Raw genomic sequence first — 7,862 nt, 5'->3', positions numbered from 1 at the left:
GCTCTTTGTACCAGATATTTTCCCTTCAACTTTTCATCCTGAAACATCTGAAAGACGAGTAAAATGACCACCTGTACTCACACACACACACACCACACACACTTTTCATTTTCTTTTTACTGACAGCTGAAAGGTGTGGATATCATGGCATATCTCACCACACCCACCACTACTTCAGTATCCACTGCCTAAGAATAAGGACATTCTCCTAAATGACCTCAATATGGTTATCACACTCGATAAATTTAACATCGATACACTAACATCTGAAATATACTCCACATTAAAAATTTCCCAATTATCCCCCCAAGATGTCATTTTAATTTTTGATTTTTTTCCAGTCCACAGTCCAATCAAGGTTCACAGATTACATTTGCTCGTCATGTTCCTTTAATCTCTTAATTTAGGGAAGTCCCCTGCTTTTGTTCGTTTTTCATGACAGTAACATTTTTGAAAAGTCCCCCCGGTGTCAAGGGACAGGATGAGAAGGGCCCTCAAGTCTTGTGGCTGTGAGGTCATTGTTTTCCCACCAGGAGGGGAGGGACTGAGGAACAGATTGGGGGACAGAGCATCTTCAAAAACACTCGTGTTTCCCAAATGTTCTTGGTTGGTGACACGCCTGTGGTCAACCTTGTCCTACCCCACCCACTCCTGTGGCACTCCTGTTCATTCAAGGAGTATTTGTGGAGGCTGTCCCAGTTGCCTGGTGCCGTGCTCAGGGTTTGTGATAACTGGGGATAGAAGAGAATTATAGAAGTCTTATTTCTACCATGGAGGATCTTAGGGTCTCATCAGGAAGCTGGGTTTACATGATTCAAGGTGGCGGACCATGATGACCAAGTACAGAACAGTGACTGCTGTCACTAATACACACACAACAGGAATTCAGAGGAGGGGAGTGCTCAAGACACTCAGGCATGAGATAGGGGCTTCCTTCTAGGAGACTCTGAGGTACGAGGTCCCTCCCACCTTGGGTTGCTCCTGGGCTCTTACACCCTGAACCACCCCAGCAGAGCCACCATCCAGTGGCTCCATTCATGTACAACTTCCACCATATAATTAATATTCTTGAGAACCGCTGGGTGCCCAGCTCTGGGCTGTGAACGATCCAGAGAAATCAAAGACATGGTTTCTGAGTTCAAGTTGCTTTAGTCTATTTGGGGAGACAGGGAGAGACACATGGAGAGATGAAGGGTGGAGAGGCCAATGATGAGGGGGAGACTAACAAAAGGAGGAGCAATCAGGGTGGGCTGGAGGATCAGGGCGGGGGGGGCATGTAGGAGGAGCAAAAACTTTTGCAGGGACTTAGGATAGTGGAGCTGGGAATTGGGGGATGGGAGGGAGGTCACAGCAAGGTTGGCCAGGGTATGATGGGCTGAAAAAGGCCAGCTGGTAAAATCGGAAACAACCCAGATTGTCCAGCTAACAATGACTGGTTAAATGAATTATGGTATATTCACACAATGGAATAATAATGCAACTCTAAAAATGAATGAGTCAGCCGACTGTGTCCAGTTATCTACAAGATAAACTGATAAACTGTTAACAAAACCGTGTCTGTGTGTGTGTGTGTGTGTGTGTGTGTGTGTGTGTGTGTGTTACCATTTGGGGCAGGATACGTGTGATCATATTTGCTTGTATTTGCACAGAGAAACTATGGAAAGATACATAAGAAACTAGTAGAAGTAGTTACTGGGGGGAAGTGGGGGGAACTGGGCAAATGGAGTGGGAGGGAGAATTTTCACTGAACACCTTTTTACAGTTTCTAATTTTCAAACCATGGTAAATATATTTGCTGTTTAAAAATTAAAGAAAAGGGGCTTCCCTGGTGGCGCAGTGGTTGGGAGTCCGCCTGCCGATGCAGGGGACGCGGGTTCGTGCCCCGGCCCAGGGGGATCCCACATGCCGCGGAGCGGCTGGGCCCGTGAGCCATGGCCGCTGGGCCTGCGCGTCCGGAGCCTGTGCTCCGCAGCGGAAGGGGCCGCAGCAGTGAGAGGCCCGCGTACCGCAAAGAAAAAAAAAATTATAAAAGTAAAAATTAAAGAAAAAATAACTCAGCAGGAGAGTTTAGTCTAGAAGTGTGGACCACCACGAACCAGCAGCCTCTGCATCATCTGGGATCTTACTAGAAATATAGGATCTCTGGCTCCATTCCAGACGTTGGGTAACCTCTCTGGGTCTCCGCCTGTTCTTCTGTAAAACAGGCTATTAATTTAAGGCCGTTATGAGATTCAGTGATCTGTTGCATTAAGGTACCCAGCAGAGGATCTGTACTTTAACAAGACCCCCAAGTGATTCAAGAGCATGTGAAGGTTTGAGAAGCTCAGGCCTAGAGTCAGTGGTTACCAGACAACAGAGCAGGCAACGGTGACTGGTGGTAACAGCTGTGTATAAGGATCATCTAGCAGCTGGATGAAGGGCCAGGAGAAGGAGAAAGTGTAGGCTGAGGGGCTAAGAGAGGCTGCGTAATTGATCGGTTAATTGGTTAATCAGTTGGTATTGATTCAAGCAGGAGGGGATGTGGACACCATGCCGGTGGTAGAAACAGAAAGTAAAGTTGTTAGTTTGTGGGACATTTCTTAGGAAGAAAGGAAGGGCTTGGTAAACAGCTTGCATATAGGGAAGTAGAAAAAACGTCAGCAAGAACTCTGACCCCGTTTCCTCATCTGTAACATGGGAGTAATAACAGTACCCCCGTCTGAGGGTTGTTAAGAAGATTAAGTGAGATAAAGGATGTGAAGTGCTGGCACAGGGCCTGGCACCCAGGGGCCACTCCCCAAGTGTTTGTTCATTTCTCCTCCTTCTGGTCCCCTTGCTTTTGGGGTTAGTTTTGGTTGGGGATGGAGGGAAGGGGGGAACGAGAGTGACCCACGAACACCAGAAGGGTTGGAGGCTGCTGAGTCCGGACAGCAGGGCTCTCCCTGCCCTTACACCACCCATTTCACCCAGATTCCACTCCCATGTTGGTGCGTGAGGGGTGGGCAGCTTTGGAGGCTGAGTTCTCTGGAGCAGGCTTGGGGCCTGATTCTCTGTCCAGCTCAGCCTCCCAGACCATTGTAGCCCCGCTCCATCTAATGACAACACTTCACACCTGCTCCCCCAGGAAAAGAAACAGCCAAAAGCCCAATCCTGTGATTAAATCTCGGCTCAGCAATGACTCAGTCACCTCCAAGAGCCAACTTCACTGGCCGGCTCTGGAATGTGGCGTGGGATGAGGGCCTGGCAGGTGCAGTCTCCCCAGAGACCCAGCCAGGCCTTTGTTAGAGCTGTGGTCTCTCCTCCAACAAAGCCAAACACTCCTGGCTGGGGGAGTGCACTCTGAGTGGGGGAAAGGCAGGCTGAGAGACCCTGAGAGTCACCTCATTCCCCGACCCAGGTCTCTGCGGCTAGCTCTGCAGGGGCAAAAGTCAAAACTCCCGTCATGCCAACTTCCACATGCCACTGAGCTGCAGCTCACCTCGTCCAGCCCCGTGTTCCAGGCTGGAGACACCTTCTACCAGACCAGCTCCTGAAACTGTCCCCTTCAGCCTGCAGGGCAGGGTGGGCTTCAATCCCCCCAACCTCGGCCTTCCTCTGGGCTGGGCAGGTGCCAGGAGATGTGATCAGGCTGAGAGAAAGTCTGGCTGGTGTGGAATCCTACATCCTGAGAAGGGGGTCAGGGTCATTACCTGGTGCCTAAGAGTGTGAGGATCCAAGGTCCAGCCCTGGGTAGGGAGTGGTGTGTTAGGGGGTGCTGGGGAGAGACTCATTTCCCTTTGTAACCGTGGGCTCTGTGGATGGGACCATGGCATAGTGGGAAAGACCCTTGCTGGGGAATAGGTTTGAATCCTGACTGTGCCGTTTAGCAAGGGTGTGACCTTGGCTGAGTTACCACCTCCCTCTCTGAGCCTCAGTTTGTTCATCTGTAAAACAGGGGCTATTAATGCAGGTTTTTACGAGATTCAACGAGATAAAGGGTTAAGATACCCAACAGAGAGTCTTGACTCATGGTGATTACTTAGTACCTATGTGCTCCTGCCCCGATTCCCTACCCTGACTTTGGGCATGGAGATGCTAAACAGAGAATAACAAAGACAGAACAGAGGCCCTGAGAGTCTGCACAAGAGCAGTACCAATTCTACAAAGAACCTCAAGAAGGAACATTACACCGGGGCCCAGGAGACAGGGTGGGGCAGGTGTCTACAAGGTTACCTCGAAGGCCAGACCAAAACATCCCACTGTAAAACAGATCCCACCATCTGAAATCATGTGTCTATGTTTAAAAAAAAAGATTGTTAAGTACAAAAGCAAAACACAAAATTTCATGTAGATTGACTACAGGTAGATAAAGTGTATTTGTGAATGGCCAGGGGTTAGCAGGAAACAAGACTGTGGAGATGGCTCAGGGGGAATGCCAGGATTACATGTGGGATTTTTACTTTTCAGTAATGTGCTCTGTTGGTAGATCATTTGTTTTAACTTAAAATTCTACAAATAATAAAGAACATAATTTAGCACAGAATACATTTTCTTTTTTAAAAGAACACTGGATGGGGGTGGTGGTGGTGTGTGGAGATGTGGAGTCTAGTGGCTCTTCTGCCCCTAACCTCCCGTGAGACCATGGAGCCTTCCTGAGCCTCAGTCTCTCCATCTGTAAAATGGGATGGCGGGCTCCAATACTCAGGTGTAGTTTCTCATCTCCTTAAAGTGCTCATTGGCTTGCAGAGCAGAGGCAGAACAGCATATGAGGCTGTCTGGCCCTCCTGTATAGGGCGTCTCTGAGGAAAGTGAGGTGAGCACTGGGATACAGGAAGCATTTCCTGGGCATGGCTGTCTCCTCTGCACCAGTCCTGTGCTCTGGTGTGGGAGGTCTAGCCTTCAAGATCAGTCCCTACCCTCTAGGAATCAGCACAGCCCTGCAACACTTTTCACTTGTTCTGGAGACCAACACTTGAACAGGGACTTTGAGCCCTGGGTGCGTTTCCATGCGACCTCTCCTGGGTCCAGCTTTTGTGTGTGTGTGTGTCTGTGTGTGTGTGTGTGTGTGTGTCCCTGAGACCTGGAAGGATCAGCAGCTGCAACTGCCATTCACTGAGCATCTTTTCTGTGTCAGACACGGGGGCCGAGTGTATTACGTGCATTAAGCCACTACCATCAAGTCAGCCCTGCAAGGAAGGGACAATACACCCATTTTATGGATGGAGAAAAGAAGATTTCAAATGACATCTACTCATACTCTATGACCAGTCAATTCTGTCTTAGGAGTAGGCCCCAGAGAAACCTTCACCCTGGTCCATAAAGGGACATGGATGTGATGTCATTGCAGTGCTGTTTGTGGGGATGGGGAACTGCAGACACCTGGGTGGAGAAGGGATACACAGCATTTGGAAGCAAGTAACTAGATAGCAACACAGATGGATCTTAAAAAACAGAATGTAGCGATCAAAGTAAACAACAGAATGAGATCTAAAACACACAGAACCACTTACGTAAATGAACACTACTTGCACACAAAACAACAATATATATTTTGCAAACACATATGAACAAGAAGATACTCATTAAGCACATTCGAATGGTTGCCTCTGGTGGGGGTGGGTGGAGAGCATGGCTGGAGACTGGGGATAAAGAGGGAAAATTAATACAACAAGAGAGGAGGACTTCATGGACCAGTGGTGCTAATGCACCATGAAGTGAGCTGTAGGAATAATTCAGCCACCTGAACTTGAAGTCCAGCAAGGGAAACTCAAGGAAGGATCAGAGAGGTTAAGTAATTTGTCCAAATCACACAGCAGGTAAGGAGGAGTAGAGAGGATGTTTAAATGAGCAGGCTACATCTAAGTAGCCTGCAAGGCAGTAGCAGGACCCTGAAAGCCACATGCCTGCACCTTAACAGCAGAGGTGTGTGTGTGGCAAGGGGTGGGGGTGGTCTCTGGATCTTCCTGGGCTCCACAAGTCAGCCCTGAGTCTCACTAGCTCTCCCCATCCTTCCCAAACACCCACTGAGCGCTGTGGGGTACAGATCACAGTCCTCACCTTCCAGGAATTTTCTTTTTTTTGCGGTACACAGGCCTCTCACTGTTGTGGCCTCTCCCATTGCGGAGCACAGGCTCCGGACGCGCAGGCTCAGCAGCCATGGCTCACGGGCCCAGCTGCTCCGCGGCATGTGGGATCTTCCCGGACCGGGGCACGAACCCGTGTTCCCTGCATCGGCAGGCGGACTCTCAACCACTGCGCCACCAGGGAAGCCCACCTTCCGGGAATTTTGATGAGGAATAAAATGATCTCACGCTGGGAGTGCGGCAGAGAAGTCAGAAAGGGTGGGCTTCCAGGAGACAGGACTGATTCCATGCTGTCTGCGGCTTAGAAATGATAATAACAATATAACTCAGCACCTACCATGCAGCAGGCCCTGCTCCAAGCTCCCGTTCCCTCGTTCCCACCCTCTCCCAAGCAAGATATCATCTGCCCAGAGCCTTGGAGATCCCCGAACAGAGGCTCTGGCAGGGCTGCTCTTCCCCCCCTTCCTCCCTGCCTGCCTCCGCTCCTGGCCTCTCCCAGCGTCCTCAGAAATTAGGGGTCATTACCATCAGGGCTCACACCTGATGGTCATTACCTCAGATCTCACAATCTGAGCAGAGCGCACAAGTCACCCACACCTCAACCCCCAATCTGCCTGTGGGTCCCAAAGTCTACCCCATGCCCGACAGTCAGTGCTGACACAGTTCCAGGAAGGAAACAAGCCCTGGGCCCAGCCCAAGCCAGTGGGCTGAGGGCAGGAAGTCGCCAGCTTACTTGGCCTCTGCCACCCTGGGCCTCCACCTTTCCTCCCCCACTGACCCAGGGAGAAGCCCAGGGCACTCCTGCATTTCTGACACATTCCTGGAAGGCACCCACCAAGTCTGGTGTTGGGGAGACTGGACCCTAAGGAGGTGTGTGTGGGGAGGGGTCAGGTTTTGAAGATGGGGAGAGGACAGCCCATTCAGCCGCCTACCCCTCAAAGCAATTACCCACCCAAACATAATAAAAACTAATAGTTATTGAGTGTTCACTCTGTGCCAGGTACTGTCCTAAGTGTTCTGCCCAACTCTATTAGTTAGGGACCTTTAGCCCAACCATTCTACAGATGAGCAAACAGAAGTACAGAGAGGTCAATTACTTGCCCAATGTCACACAACTGGTGAAATGGTAGAGCCAGGATTCAAGCTCAGAAAGTCTGGCTCCTGGGCCTGCAATCCCATCCTCTATACCACAGCAACCCACCATCGATCCACTCATTGACCATCTGCCCATCCACTCAGCCATGGCCACCCCACCCAGCCACCTGTCTACTCACCTATCCATCCATCCCTTCATCTCCTAACCCCCTGTTTGAAGTTGTCCAGGAAAGGGAACAGCAAATATTGAATACAAAGGCTTAGAGGGGAGAGAGCAGGGCATTTAAAAAATATATTTATATATACATTTATTTAGGCTGCACCAGGTCTTAGTTGTGGCACGTGGAATCTTCATTGCGGCATGCGGGATCTTCAGTTGCCATGCAGGATCTTCTGGTTGTGGCAAGTGAACTCTTAGTTGCGGCATGCAGGTGGGATCTAGTTCCTCCACTAGGGATTGAACCTGGGCCCCCTGCATTGGGAGCACAGACTCTTACTCACTGGACCACCAGGGAAGTCCCAGGGCATGTTTAAGAAAGTAGCTACTGCATAGAGTAAGGGAAAAGATAACAAGAGATGAGACTAAGAAGGTGACCAGGGCTCAAATCAGGAGGGTCTGCCCATCCACCATCTATCCACCTGCCCACATCCATCCACCTGCCCATCCACTCTCCCACTCCTTTGTCTGTCCATCCATGGGTTCATGTGTCCATCCATCATCCATCC

This window comes from Tursiops truncatus, chromosome 10, assembly GCF_011762595.2.
Source record: "Tursiops truncatus isolate mTurTru1 chromosome 10, mTurTru1.mat.Y, whole genome shotgun sequence".
Taxonomy (NCBI): domain Eukaryota; kingdom Metazoa; phylum Chordata; class Mammalia; order Artiodactyla; family Delphinidae; genus Tursiops; species Tursiops truncatus.
The sequence above is the reverse complement of the archived record's forward strand: the minus strand, read 5'-3'. Positions refer to the sequence as shown.